Source organism: Taudactylus pleione, unplaced genomic scaffold (assembly GCF_031769625.1).
Source record: "Taudactylus pleione unplaced genomic scaffold, aTauple2 ptg000439l, whole genome shotgun sequence".
NCBI lineage: Eukaryota > Metazoa > Chordata > Amphibia > Anura > Myobatrachidae > Taudactylus > Taudactylus pleione.
The window spans coordinates 1,614,684-1,630,844 of NW_028284841.1; the positions used below are offsets into that span (position 1 = coordinate 1,614,684).

Consider the following 16,161-nt stretch of genomic DNA (forward strand, 5'->3'; position numbering starts at 1 on the left):
AAATGTTGAATTTCAGCTTTTTTTTGTGTGTGGTGCATTTAAACTTCTAAAAAAATAACATGAAATGTAAAGTCACATGCAATGGCCCATATAAATAATAATAAAAAAAAAAAATATATATATATATATATATACACACATATACATATACATATACAAACACAGTGCCTAGCAAATGTATTCACCCCCCTTGGCTTTTTACCTTTTTTTGTTACATTACAACTTGTATTTTTTTTTTATCTGAATTTTATGTGATGGATCTGCACAAAATAGTCTAATTTGGTGAAGTTAAATGAGAAAAATACCTATAAAAAACAATCTTTATAAATAAAATTCAGAAAATTGGAATGTGCATATGTAATCACCTCCTTTGCTATGAAGCCCGTCAAAAGTTCTGGTGCAACCAATTACCTTCAGAAGTCACATAATTAGTGAAATTAAGTCCACCAGTGTGAAATGTAAGTGTCACATAATCTGTCAGAATAAACTTTTTCTGAAAGGCCCCAGAGGCTGCAACACCACTAAGAAAGAGGCATCACACAATGAAGACCAAGGAGCTCTCCAAACAAGTCAGGGACAAAGTTGTTGAGAAGTACAATTCTGGGTTGGGTTATAAAAAAATATCCAAATCTTTGATGCACCATCAAATCCATCATCATCAAGTGGAAAGAACATGGTACCACAACAAACCTGCCAAGAGAGGGCCGTCCCACCAAAACTCATAGACCGGGCAAGGAGGACATTAATCAAAGAGGCAGAACATAGATCAAAGGTAACCCTGAAAGAGCAGCAGAGTTCCACAGCAGAGACTGGTGTATCTGTGCATGTGACCACAATAAGCCGTACACTCCATAGAGCTGGGCTTTTTGGAAGAGTGGCCAGAAAAAAGCCATTACTTAGTGATAAAAATAAGAAGACACGATTCGAGTTTGCCAAAAGGCATGTAGGCGACTCCCTAAATGTATGGAGGAAGGCAGGCTTGCCTACCCTCCCGATTTGTCCGGGAGCCTCCCGATTTTAGGGTGCCACTCCCAGCCCCCCGGAAAGGCAGGCAAGCCTCCAGGAAGCCTGCGATCCTCCCGACCTCCCCCCAGAAAAAAAACTAGAAACCCCCGCAGCAGGGGGGGAGGGGTTCGGGGGAACAAGGGGTGGGCGGTGACGCGATTTACACTGAATCGTGTCATCGTGGCCCCGCCCCCGGCTTCACCATGCCAAAAATAACGGCATTGTGAAGAGGGGATGGGGCCACGATCGCGCGGCTCCACCCTCAATGTGGCATCACTGACGGGCTCCGCCCCAATATGACGTCACTGCCCCCCCCCCCCCCCCCCTGCCGTTAGCTGACAATCAGCTCCCTCCCGGAAGGCTACAGCTGATTGTCAGCAAGTATGGAGGAAGGTGCTCTGGTCACATGAGACTAAAATTTAACTCTTCAGCCATCAAGGAAAACGCTATGTCTGGCGCAAACCCAACACATCCCATCACCCCAAGAACACCATCCCCACAGCAAAACATGGTGGTGGCAGCATCATTCTGTGGGGATGTTTTTCAGCAGCAGGGACTGGGAAACTGATTTGAGTCGAGGGAAAGCTTAATGGTGCTAAATACAGGGATATTCTTGAGCAAAACCTGTTTCAGTCTGCCTGTGATTTGAGACTGGGATGGAGGTTGACCTTCCAGCAGGACAATGACCCGAAGCATACTGCTAAAGCAACACTCGAGTGGTTTAAGGGGAAACATTTAAATGTGTTGGAATGGCCTAGTCAAAGCCCAGATCTCAATCCAATTGAGAATCTGTGGTCAGACTTGAAGATTGCTGTTCACAAGCGGAAACCATCCAACATGAAGGAGCTGGAGCAGTTTTGCCCTGAGGAATGGGCAAAAAACCCAGGGGCAAGATGTGGCAAGCTCATAGAGAGGAATCGGTGTGATTTACGGTTGGAATCCCGACAGCAGCTGCCCAACATGGGTGAAAATCCTGATCGTCCCTAAGGTAAGTATAGACTAACCTAATTCCCTCCCCTATCCCTAACCCTCCTTAGGGGTGCCTAACCCTAACCTTCCCCCCAGTGCCTAATCCTAATCCCCCTTTCCCCGCCGCCTAAACCTAAGTCCCCTGGGGGGGGGCCTAACCCTAAGTCTCCCCCGGGGGTGCCCAACCCTAACCCTCCCTCCCCCTTCGATCGGGATGCTGGGCACCGGTCTCCTGGCGTCGGTAAAATGACAGGCGTCTAGATTTAGATGCCTGTCATTTAACCCTCGCCGGGATAAAGTAGTCGGGAAGCCGGCTGTCGGGATTAGGTTCCACCGGCTTCCCGAATACATACCCAAAGAGACTTATTCAAAGCGACTTGCTGCTAATTTCCGCAAAAGGTGGCTGGACAAAGTACTGACTTTAAGTGGGTGAATAGTTATGCATGCTGAAGTTTTCTGTTATGTTGTCCTAAATGTTGTTTGATTCACAATATAAAACAAAAACACAACTTCACAGTTGTAGGCATGTTCTGTGAATGAAATGATGCACACCTTCAAACAATCCATTTTAATTCCAGGATGTGAGGCAACGAAACATAAAAAATGCAAAGGGGGGTGAATACTTTCGCAAGGCACTGTGTATGTCTTGATAAAAGCATTTGTTTGCTGAAACGTCGGCAAGAGATACCGGCTCCGTCTGGTTAATTTTTTCTATGTTGTGCAAGTCCCATTGAGTGCCCCCCGACTATTCCTCTATACATTTTCCTCACTTGGAGTGGCACCAGGGCAGCTATTGGAGTCAAGGAGAGTGCCGGACATTATCTGTTATATATATATATATATATATATATATATATATATATATATTAGGGATGTGCAGGCTCGGATAGGTTCGAGTTTGCACGTGGAGTTCGGATTTTTCCCTCCAAAAAAACGGAACTCAGAACGAGGCAAAACGTCATCTTACATGGACGAACATCATCATTCCTGGTCTTTTGTCCAGGAATGATGATGTTCGTCCATGTAAGATGACGTTTTGCCTCGTTCTGAGTTCCGTTTTTTTGGAGGGAAAAATCCGAACTCCACGTGCAAACTCGAACCTATCCGAGCCTGCACATCCCTAATATATATATATATGAATTGAATTACTTCCCACAAGGTGCATGAGGACCTGACTATATTGCCTGGCCCCGCCAACTTCAGTAAATACGAGTGAGCCTGACTGTTTGGCTGCTCAGTCAAGTTGATCATTACATACCTTTTTTAACTACTCCTGGGGGCAAGGTAGGAAAACTGGTGAAATGTGTTAAATACAATTCGAGGATGAGAAAAGCGAGTTCCCCTCTTTTCAACACACACACACGCACCTTAAACCATCAGGCCATGCTGACCAATTGCAGCATGTCTGTGCAGTGACTGAATGTGTGCCATGAGAAATTATACCATAACCATTAAAGCAAAATGCACCTGGATTTGAAGCTACTCTAATTAACCACTTCTTCAAGAAACAGGCTCCCTCTTTATAAGAATGATTAATACATACGGCGGTGATTTAGTCAGGCATGAGTGGTGTTTAGTTTGCAGAGAATGAATGATGTACTCACTACAAAGTCATACACTGGAATCTCACTGAAAGAGGGCTATGAGAGGGAAGTTCCAGGAAGTACAAAGTGTTGATTTCATACCAGTATAACATACCAATATAAATTAGTGTCATTTATCTAAGAGACCACTAATCTAAAGGTCCATTGCCCCTTGGTGTAAATAGGACATATTATTTAAAGCATTCAATCTCTTCTATGGAAAAGTATATTTTTTTAACATGGCAGTAATAAAAAAGAAGATGAATTGGCAGTCACACTTCTGGTGAGGTGTGCTAGAAAAAAAAAAGAAAAAGAAGCTGGATATATTTCAGTAATGTAAAACACTGTTCATGTATTCAGAAAGGTGCATAAACTAAGTTTGTAGTACAGTTAGAGAGAGATATTTGGCTAACTGTATGATGATTTGGGGAGATTTTATTTATTAAATTATTCCAGGTATAAGACTAAACCTAATCCTCCACACCCGCAGCCTAACCCTAATAACCCCTAACGCTCCCCCTAACCCCAATACTTACCGTTGGCAGGGCCGTTGAGAGCCCTGCTGGGCCACGGTAAAGAGGGGGTGTGGCCTAATCGCGACAGGCGTTGCCACGCCCCCTCGAATAAAAAAGTACAAAAAAGTATACATGTGCAGTGCCTCGCGCCGGGGAGGGGGCCGCTGCGAGCCCCTCAGCCCGGCGCAATGCCAGGGGGGCGCTATCAGTGTGATCGCTCCCCCCTCAGGCATAGGAGATTGCTCGCGGCTGCTAAGCAGCAGCCACAGCAATCTCCCACTGCATCTCAGAACACGCTGTGTGCTGGGAGATAGTGAGGAGGGAGGGGGGGCGGCGCTGGACCCGGGCCCCCGCCGAGCCCCTCTGGAAGCCCGGGCAAATTGTACCCGCTCCCCCCCTTCTCGGCGCCCCTGACCGTCGGGATGTCAGTGGGCAAGATGTTGGTGCCAGGATTGTGGCTGGTGTTGGGCAGTGGCGTAACTAGGGTATTTGGCGCCCAGGGCAAATGTAAAAATGGAGCCCCACCCCATGTGCGCGCGTCAAAAAATGGGCATGGCCACTTAAAAATGGGGCGCGTCAACATGACACACCCCTTTATCGTCACTCTGAACATTCCTTTCCATATGCACCTTAACCCCAGTAGCGTCCCTTATACAGTACCCCCAGTATACAATGTCCCCAGTTGTGGTCCCTCTTATGCAGGCCCATAGTAGTGACCCTTATACAGTACCCTCAGTAGTGGTCCCCCTTATGCAGCCCCCAATTAGTTCCCCTTATACAGTACCCCCAGTATGCAATGCCCCCAGTAGTGGTCCCCCTTATGCAGCCCCTCATTAGTTCCCCTTATTCAGTACCCCAATAGTGGTCCCCCTTATGCAGCCCCTCATTAGTTCCCCTTATTCAGTACCCCAGTAGTGGTCCCCCTTATGCAGTGCTCCTTTATATAGTGCCCCCAGCAGTAGCCCCCCCCCCCTCATGCAGTGCCCCCAGTAGTGGTCCCCCTTATGCAGGCCCCTAGCAGTGATCCCCCCTATCCAGTGCCCCTTATACAGTGCCCCCTGTAGTTTTCCTCCCTATTTAGTGCCCCTAGTGGTCCCCCCAATGCAGTGCCCCTAGTAGTAAGCCCCTTATATAGTGCCCCCAGCAGTAGCCCCCCCTTATGCAGTGCCCCCAGTAGTGGTCCTCCTTATGCAGGCCCCCAGCAGTGATCCCCCCCATCCAGTGCCCCTTATACAGTGCCCCCTGTACTTTTCCTCCCTATTTAGTGCCCCCAGTAGTAGTCCCCTAGTAGTAAGCCCCTTATATAGTGCCCCCAGTAGTAGTCCCCTAGTAGTAAGCCCTTTATACAGTGCCCCCAGTAGTAGTCCCCCCCCTCCCGATGAAGTGCCCCCAATAGTAGTCCCCCACCCAGTTGTAACCCCCAGTAGTGGTCCCCCCTAGTAATGGTGCCCCCAGTAGTGGTCCCACCAGTAATGGTGCCCCCAGTAGTGCTCCCCCCTGTAAGGGTGACCCCAGTAGTGGTCCCCCCTTGTAATGGTGCCCCCAGTAGTGGTCCCCCCTTGTAATGGTGCCCCCAGTAGTGGTCCCCCCCTGTAATGGTGCCCCCAGTTATGGTCCCCCCCTGTAATGGTGCCTCAAGTAGTGGTCCCCCCCTGTAATGGTGCCCCAGTAGTGGTCCCCCCCTGTAATGGTGCCCACCCCGATGTGCAGACACACAACACAAGTAAAAAAAATACACTTACCTGAATCCATGCTTCGGTTCCAGCCACTGCTCCCGGCGCCGCACGTCAGTCCTCCCGGGTTGGCGTGCTCTGCATTATGGGAGAGACGTCTTGACATCATGACGTCTCTCCCATTACCCACTGCAGGAGCTGGAAGGGAGCCGACTCTTGCAGTGGGAGCTCAGCAGTCAATGAGAGTCTGTCTGACTCTCATTGGCTGCTGGTTAACACACATCGCTGCCGCACAGGCGGCGATGTGTGTGTTACCGCACAGCCTAAGACCGCCCGCCTCCCACCCTCCTCCTGGCGCTATTGGGTAAGCGCTCAGGGGGAGGGAAGTTCTCGGCTGTGCAGCAAAGGACCGGCGCTGGGCGCAGGGAAGCCTAGCGCCGGTCCTTTGTAAATGTGTAGCGCTGACCGCACACACTGCGGTCGGCGCTACACTGCCTAACTAGGGCGGGTCGGTGCCGTGGCTGGCGGCGCCCCCCCCCCCCCCCCCGCGCCACCAGTCAAACGAAGCTCAGGGCACACGCCCTGCTCGACCCCCCTTAGTTTACGCCCCTGGTGTCGGGATTCCGTCGCCAGCATTCTTAGTGCCGGCATCCTGACCGCTGGGATAACTACATCCCGTAAAGATGGCCCTGCCCAAATGAGCTTACAATCTAAGTGGTGGCAGAATAACATTTGCAGCTGCTGTTGGGGAAAGTGTGTGTGACTGTTGTAACGCAGCAGCATTATCAGCCACCAATATTAAAGCAGCCAGTATTTGGACATGCCTTCTAATTAGTGTGTTAGTGTAACACACTAATAGTGTATGCCCCAAGTGTTTTTTTGATTGCAGGTGCTTGTAGCAGGTGGATTTTTCATGATTTTTACAACTACACTTTAGCAACTTTTAAATATGCAGACCCCCATTTTCATGTACCCCAAATTTGCTGGGAATAGTTATTTTCAGAAAAAAAATACTCCTGAATACTATTCTGCACCACGTATTGAAAAACGCTATTTAGCAGCTATTAAGGCCGTTTAAAAATCCCAAATACCATCAGCAAGCCAAATCAGGGGTATCATAGCTAACCCCCATGTCAGAGCATTTTTTGGGGGGTGTCAGACTGATTTCCCCAAATCTGACAGCACTTTCCGCCTGTTTCAGTTTTGCCGGGTGCCGTTTTCACGTACAAAATGTGCACGCACGCGATACTTTTCCGCCTGCCAAACAGGCGAAGTAGGCGGAAAGTCCGGGCCGCGAAAAAGTTTTGCGGCTCGGTTCATATTGAATACGGCTCTATGTAATAAGCAAATGAAAATGAAATGCAGAAACAAGTGGCAAGTTCTCTAATGTTCAGTCCCTCTCTGTTTAACCCGATGTTCAGACGGGATGTAGTTAGCAGACCGCCGGCCGGGATGCCACCGGTCTAAATCCCGACGCTGAAAGTCCAACACGGGACTTAAGATAAGCGTCAAAACGAGTATAGACAAGACGCCAGCCCGAACAAGGTAAGCCGGGGGCGTCTTAGCTGTCAGCCCTGGGGTGGGGTGGGGGGAGTGTTACGTTTAAGTAACATAGCGGGGTTAGAGTTATGTTTTGGGGGGCGGGGTAGGTTAGGGTAAGGCACCCCGGAGGGGGGGGGGTTAGTGTTAGGCACCACTGGGGGGGGGGTGAGGCATTAAGGGGGGATGGTTAGGTTTAGGCACTAAAGGGTAGGGTTAGGCTACAAGAAGGGAGGGTCAGGGGGAGAAGGGGGGAGGGTAAGTATACGTACTATCCCTGTCGGGATACTGACCATTGTAATGCCGCTGTCAGTATTTTGAAGAAGGCATCCCGACTGTCGGTATTACATACCCATTCCGTTCAGACAATATGGGGCAATGCAATTAGCAGCTCAGCCATGCTGTTCTGGAATGGCACCATGCAGCTAAAAACATGGCTACTTTTTTCTTATAGAGGTGCAAACAAAAAGAAGGGATGTTGTGTCTACTGTATTGGTGGATATATGCGCACGGGATATTAGCCGGCACACAGCCACTAATTGAATCAGTCCCAATGCGGCATGACATGGATGGCGGATATAGATGCTATCTAGTCGCATCGATGTGCGGATAAGAAGCATTTGAAGGTAATAAGATGCACAAAAAGATGCTCAACGCTACAGAGTCACACTGAGCTCCCGCATTGTGTGTGGATAGATGTATTTGGGCACATTTGAAACATATGGAAATATTGCTTAGTACTGTAGATTTAGTATCAAAATGAGAGGAGCCCAAGTGCCGCCCAGCCAATATGTGAGGTCACAGACCAAAGGATGCACTAGATCTTTTTTCTAAAGGTGGGTAAACACTGGACATATTGTACCGGGTCGACATATTGTACCGCAGGTACACATCAGTACTATGTAATAAATGACGGAACAATCACTCGTTCCGTTCTTCATTAACATCAATGTGGCTGCACGCAATAGCGTCAGGTTTGATGTGCAGCACATTAAACTTGACGCCGTTGCATGCAACCGCAGGGGAGGGCATAACGTGTATACACATTGCATGACATGCACGATTTGTCATTCCGATTTGGCCAAATTGGAACGACATCGTCCCATTGTGTACCCGGCATAACTCTGGGCTATGCAGTTACTCAGTACTGACTGATAAACATATAAGTACTTGTGCACCTCGAAAGCAAAATCCTCCTCTGTAGCCAGGAGAAGACGGACACTCAGTTGTGTCACAGTTACGGTTGACAGCAGCTAACTGGTATACGTTTCTGCTGTCCCTCCTCAGTTTACCAACACCAACCACCGGTAGCTGCACAGTAACTGTTTATTATTGGAGGCTGATATTGCTACTGCCCAACAACAGCCACAGCACTTTAACCCACCAATTGTTATCCCACTTCCATAGGGCATATGCAACTAGGTGCGAGAATAGCAAAAATCCCATACCTCGTTGTTTTTCCTGCAGGTGCGAATTGGAAGTTTCCCTCTCCCTGTTATGGGCGCTGGGACTACATCTCGCAGCAGCCCCTTCCCTTCCCTATTTTTTTCGCACGCCACCAGGTTTTCAGCTCTGAAATCCCTGTGACCATTTTTTTTTATTGGACACCATGGCTATCAGGAGCGCGCAAGGTTTTTTACCTCATGCCCAACTGAATATGCCCCCATGTGTTTCCTACGGATTCAGTATGATTTCCCGCCGGCAGCAGTGAAAATCCCGATCGTCGAGAGATAAGTATTCACTAGCCTATTCTCCCCCCTAACCCTCCCTTAGGGGTGCCTAACCCTAATCCCCCCTCTCAGTGCCTAAACCTAACCCCCCCTTCCCTGCCGCCTAAACCCAAGTCCCCCGGTGGGGTGCCTAACCCTAACCTCCCCCCGGGGGTGCTTAACCCTATCCCTCCCTTCCCCTAGCCCAGTGTTGGCTAACCTTGACACTCCAGCTGTTATGGAACTACATAACCCAGCATGCACTGCTACAGTTTTGCTATTAGGGCATGCTAAAACTGTGGCAGGGCATGCTGGGATATATAGTTCCACAACAGCTGGAGTGTCAAGGTTAGCCAACACTGCCCTAGCCTAACCCTAAACTCCAGGGGGGGTGCCTAACCCTAAGTCCCCCCTGGGAACCCTAAACCTAACCCTCCCCTCCCCCCCCCAGCGGCTGTCCGCACCCGGCTTACCTTTGATCCGTAAGCCGGGTGTCGGGCTCCCGGAGTAGGGAAAATGACAGGTGTCGGGATTTTGACGCCTGTCATTTAGCCCTTGCCGGGATTAGACAGTCGGGAAGCCGACGGTCGGGATTCCGTCCATCGGCTTCCCGACTGCTTCCAGTTTCCTGCAACTCTTAGCTCATTTGGGCAGGTCCATTGTTAATATCCGTGTTATATCAATTTATGTAATTAGTGTTGTGATCCCCCTGTGTAATATGTCAGCGCTTTATAAATATAAAGATAATAATCAATGAATAGCTTATTTATGTGCATTTTAGGCAAACTGATGGTTACTAATGTGCAATATTTAAAGCATACTGGTTGATTTCCGGCACTATTCTACTAGTAATGGCTGTATATTTGGGCAGGTCAGAGTGTTCTGCCAGAATTAGACACCTTCTCCAGACTGTGTACTGTGGGAAAATCTGGGGAGAAGTAAACGCCGCCTAACCCTTATATTTTATATAGATAAGGGTTTCCCAAATTCAGGGCCTAAGTCTGAGTTTTCAGGTTGGAATCGGGGAATCGAGAGAGTTCAACATGTAGAATTTCCCTGATCCCGGCAGAACTGGGAATTGCGGCAATCCATCTCAGATGTATGGGCCCTAAAAGCAAAAAAGCACAAAAAACTTTGCACCTGGACAAACTATAGGCCTGATTCAGAGCCGCTCGTTCTCGCCGAGCGATGTTCACACAACTGCGCATGCGTACGGCTAGTAATATGCATGCGCGAACCAGTCAGTGCGGTCGAAATTCATGTGCTCGCAAAATAGCGAATGCCTGATAATTTGAGTGACAGAATGAGGCGTTTGTGGGTGGTAACAGGGGAAGGTGCTTGAAAACGGGGAGTTGGGATCCGAACGCAGGTGTGCCAAAAGGTCAAAACGGGCGTTTTAAGGGTGTGCATAAAACGCAGGTGTGCCAAAAGGTCAAAACGGGCGTTTTAAGGGTGTGCATAATTAACAAGCAGCGTCATCGACCACGTCATTTGGTTGTTTCTTAGCCTGAACTGTTCGCATGATTGCGGTAGGAAAATCCAACCACAAGCACTGCGAGCAGTTCAGACGCCTTTCGATGTACTCGATTAATCTAATAAATAGCGGAGATGACGTATGATGCGAGCGGCCAGGGGGCGTTTTTATCAAAATAGCGGCCGCAGGTTTTGTTCGCTCGTTCAGACTTCGAGGCGTCAACAGACCGCAAAGAGCGAGCACTTCATTTAAATAGCCAGCCCTTTTTCAGAACGACCGTTCGCAAATAGCGTCCGGCTCTGAATCAGGCCCCATGTTACAATGTAGGGGGTGCAAATACATATTTTTATTTTGCATGGAGGGAAAATACTGGCTACTGTTGCATATAGCCCACAAATGCTGGACAGCTTTATTCTTACATTGCAATTTAGATATGAGTTTGAACACACCCCTCCCAAATCTAAATCTGTCTGTACATTTAAAATCTGCCCCACCTGCAGTGAAGCCTGATTTCACCAAGGTGCATGGCTAGTTTTTTTTTCTTTACTCACAATTCAGAAGCAGACCCTCAGTTCTCAAGGCACAGTCTAGGCATTAACGATATAAATGCATGTGCACAGTTGACATAACCAAACTGGCTGATGTGTTAATCACAAATCATTGCGCTGGTGTATGAAATATTATAAATAATATAGGGGAGTACAAAAAAAAAATACTATATTTGCTTCTTGCAACTGATAACACGGAGGCTTATATATATATATATATATATATATATATAGTGAAGAAAACAGCGGCACTCCGGGATCTATAACAATTAAATGAGTGTATTAATAATGTCCAACGTTTCGGGGCCGAAACACCCCTTTGTCAAGGTATACCTTGACAATGTATACCTTGACAAAGGGGTGTTACGGCCCCGAAACGCTGGACATTATTAATACACTCATTTAATTGTTATAAATCCCGGAGTGACGCTGTTTTCTTCACTATATAACCTCAATGTATGGAGGGCACCCTGTCTCATTTATTCATTTGGTGGAGTGCCGGTCTATTGGTACTGTATATATATATATATATATATATATATATATATATATATATTAGGGATGTGCAGGCTCGGATAGGTTCGAGTTTGCACGTGGAGTTCGGATTTTTCCCTCCAAAAAAACGGAACTCAGAACGAGGCAAAACGTCATCTTACATGGACGAACATCATCATTCCTGGTCTTTTGTCCAGGAATGATGATGTTCGTCCATGTAAGATGACGTTTTGCCTCGTTCTTAGTTCCGTTTTTTTGGAGGGAAAAATCCGAACTCCACGTGCAAACTCGAACCTATCCGAGCCTGCACATCCCTAATATATATATGTATATATATCAACAAGCAAGCATAAAAGCTCTATACAATGTAAACCTATGTCTGTCGTGATTCCCCACAACAATCAATAGATAACCAGTGCTAAAATGAATGTGATATGTATAATAACAATACCTGATCAATCAAGAGCGTGGAAATACGTTTAATCTTATGTACAATACGGACAGGTAGGTCTAAATGTACGGTAATGAAAAATAAATGAAATTAAATAAATGGAATAAAATAAGAAGTTCCAGCGATAGGTAAATAAAAAAGTAAACGGACCAAACTGAACAGGAAATCTAAAATAAATAAAATTAAAATAAAGCTAGCACAATACACTAAAGTTGTAGAGCTGATCGTAGCATATCAATCTACAATGCAATTATCAAAAATAAGAAAAAATGAATGCAATAAACACATGAACACACGTGACACATAAGGAAGGGGAAGGAAAGTGGACAAGTGGGGGGTGATACAGTAAGTGATGTATCAGGGAACAAGTATTAAAATAATCCAGCCGGATAGCAAAGTTTAAAATGTAAGAATATCAAAATCTTGTGATGCAAAAATTCAGTTGACCATACAACTAAAAGATATATAATGCTGGAGTAGTACACGAGTCTTGATGCACCATATAATAACCGTGTCCTGTAAAAATCAGGCTGATGTAACTAACATAGTCCGGCATACACACATAGAGGTCAGTCCTGAGAGGCACTTGAGTCCGGATTGCCTGGTCTGTGAGATAGTGAATACGGGTGACCCTGGCTCTGCAGTAGCCAAGGCCCGCACAATCAGCTTCACTGCTGCCCGGATGCGTGCTGGAGGTGCCCTAGCAGGAGCGCACCTGGTCAGCCTGGAGCAGTCGCGAGCGGGGACAGCCAACCAACACCTACAATCGGGATGGTGTGCCCGCTGACGGTGTGGTGGACGCCCTCACCCTCTGAATCCCCCTTATATGTGCCGGCTACTATGGTGCAGCTAACGCCGCCGCGGCCGAGGGTATGAGCCTCAGGGGCAGCAGGGCAGGTGGAGACCGTAGGCCAGTGATGGAAAAGGGGGATATGCTTACCGGCTGATGAGATGGTATGCACTGCTAACAGGGGCCCTTACCAGCTTCCTCCGGCAGCTAGTGGCGATGAGCGTGCGTCGCGATGTTCTTCTTTATTCCAGGATTCCACAGAGGCTGGTGTTTGCTTGATGGTCAGTCTGCATGTCACCAACGCGTTTCGGCCGATAATGGCGGCCTTTTTCAAGGATAATGGTCAGTTGTAGCGTGTCTGATTTTATGTAGCTGGAAGACACTCCTCTAATCTTCTGATTGAAGGAAGCTGCTAAGCCGCGCCTCCTGGTAGTCGTTGTTATGGAAGCACGGGAAACACAATTCCTACGAGCAGTAAGTGCAGTGAACCACAGTGAGGGAAAACAAAAACAAAGGACTTGGGAAAAAAACATCAGAAAGTGGGAAGGAAAACGGACCCTTGTTAAATCGGGAGCCCAAAAAAAACCCCCTGATAATCAGAGCTATAACAGGTATTGCACAAAACATACCCTGCAGATAATAATAACCCTATTCGTAATATTATACAAAAGGGTGTACTGTGCTTGCCTGGAGAGCCCAGGCTCCTAATGTATATAATACAGACCCTGTAGTACCTTTATATATGGTTAAGTATAAGGATTATATCCATGTCTGTATATATTTCACATACATTATATATTATATAGTCCCCTTATAGAGAATGAACATTTATCATTGTGTTTGTTGCTCAGTAGAATGTATTTAGCATATAATACAATATAAGATTGGGATCTAACTGACGATGATAGTATATGGTGGAGAAGGTATAGTTGAAAAATGACATAGCCTACTAGGGGCAGCATATAGGTTCATAAGATAGTCTGGATGTCTAGATCCACATTTAATCCTAGTGGGGATAAGGTCTTGAGATCGATGATCCATTTGATCTCTTCTCTACTTAGTTTCTTATTGCAATCTCCTCCTCTCCAACTGGGTTTGACTAATTTGATACCTACAAATTGTAACTTGGAGGCATCCGTATGGTGCTTGGTTTTAAAATGTAGTGACACGCTGTGATCTTCAAACCCTTTCAAGATGTTCCTTCTATGCTCCCCTATTCTTTGTTTTAAGCTTCTCGTAGTCTTCCCAATATACTGTTTGCCACACGGGCAGGTGAGAAGATATATCACACCCCTGGTGTCACAAGTGATCATATCTTGAATTTTGTTGATAGTACCTGTGCTGTTTGACTTGAAGGTTAGAGTAGGTTTCGTATTCTGGTAGTGAGATGTTTTACAGTTCAGGCACCTACCACAGTGAAAAAAGCCTTTATTCTTCCCCATTGAAATTGAGGTTTGAGTAAAATTTGGTGGCGGTCGGTTGATGATTGCAGACCAGTTTCTGCCTGAAATCTGGTGCTTTTTTAAAAATCACTCTTGGTTTATATATATATATATATATATATATTATATAGCATTTAATGTAGAGGGGCACTCGTAGTAAATGGAATAATGCTCGGGTGCCATCCATAGAACATGTACAGTACAAAGACCCCCTCTAATACAGGGATCAGGCAGCACTCAGCGGACTTCCAAACAGCTAACCGTGGTTTATTCCAAATACAATCAACGTTTCAAGACCTCAAGGGTCTTTTCATCAGGATATACATAGAACAAGAATAATAAAACAGTGCTTACCTATATACCCCAGTGTGTCAAGTGACATATATATATATATATATATATATATGTCACTTGAAGTTATATATATATATATATATATATATATATATGTCACAAAGTTATGGTCACTTGGACCAAAAGAGGGCACTCACCAGTATAAGTAAAATGAAGGCTTTATTGATTCAACAGCTGTTATCACAAGTCGACATTTCGAGCCCTGAGGGACCAAAAAGGCATCAGCACAGCATGCAGTCAATAGGTACAGGGACTGCCTGAGGGTGCAATCAATAGGTACACTGTATGCTGTGCTGATGCCATTTTGGACTGTCTTGACAATGATCCTTAGGGGTCGAAACGTCAACTTATGATACACCTGTTGAATAAATGAAGCCTTCATTTTACTTATACTAGTGAGTGCCCTCTTTTGGCCCAAGTGACCATAACTTTTTCTATTATTGGTACAAGGACTGCCTGTTACCTTAGTGGAGCACCCCTATGCTGAATTTTGTTGGTATGTAAGTACGGACCATACACACACACACACACACACACACACACACACACACACACACACACACACACACACACACACACACACACACTATTTTATTCTTTCGAGGCTTTGCAATTTACCTCATCATCACTTGCAGCTTCTGTATCACATATAAGTGACAGGAACTGGCGGGAAGGGTGTTGGAGTTCCTCATCCACCTCCCTTTCTTTCCTATTTTTAATGTACTAAGCATGTCACATGTGCTTACGCATGGCTATCATTAAAATCTGGACTGTTAGGGTGCCTTGAGGAGCGAGTTTGGGAACCACTGATATAGCTGCTAATGACAGTATACAATTAATATGTTACAATAGACCAATATATATCCTATAACAGTAATAAAGCCGTCACTGATGCCCTGTCCTGAGGGGATTATTACTTACATACAACAAATTACTAGTGGTATGAATACAATGCTCTGGAATTATATAAAATAATGAATTGAACTTATCGCTAAAATAAAAAGTAATGCAGTCCCTAAACAAAGTTTATATACATGAATAACTGGAAGACATAAAGGTTAGGGAAAGCTATAGAGAACTCATTTTTAACTTAACTGTAAAAAGCATCTCTGGAGAAACTACCCTATTCCACAGTGATTACTCTAGAGAATATTAAATAAATTGCTAAATCTAAAAAACGGTTATCAAGCCTTTTAATGTGGCAGCTGTGCATGTATATAAAGGATCCGCTAGTTTATAGAACCCCAATCGTTAAGCAAACCTTTTACAGTGTGTTAAATGATTGCTTTACTTGTTTTTTAAGTTTGGTAACACTGTAGACTATATCGATTCATTGTAATACTTGTGGGGATTGTAAAGATGGCGTCGTCAATTTCATCAAACGTTACGGTGCGTAATGAGTATTCCAAGAGAAACGGAAACTGGGAGGACAGAGCTGTCTGCTTGACCGGAACACCTTAAGCTGTGTCCATCTCCTGCCTGCTATAATGTGCAGGACCCTGGGGAATGCAGACTCGCACGCTAATCAAAGCCTTGTGAAACCATTAAACGGTTCAGGGACGTCAGCTGCTGACTTTCATTGTACAGACAACTTCTCATTATCCTGTTTACTGA

General features: G+C 45.9%; 1 protein-coding gene across 2 annotated transcripts in view; it reads right to left on the bottom strand.

The window, feature by feature from the left end:
* Positions 1 to 16,161, bottom strand: part of MPP7 (MAGUK p55 scaffold protein 7) — a 432,558-nt gene that overhangs the window by 32,192 nt on the left and 384,205 nt on the right. The window lies entirely within an intron of this gene.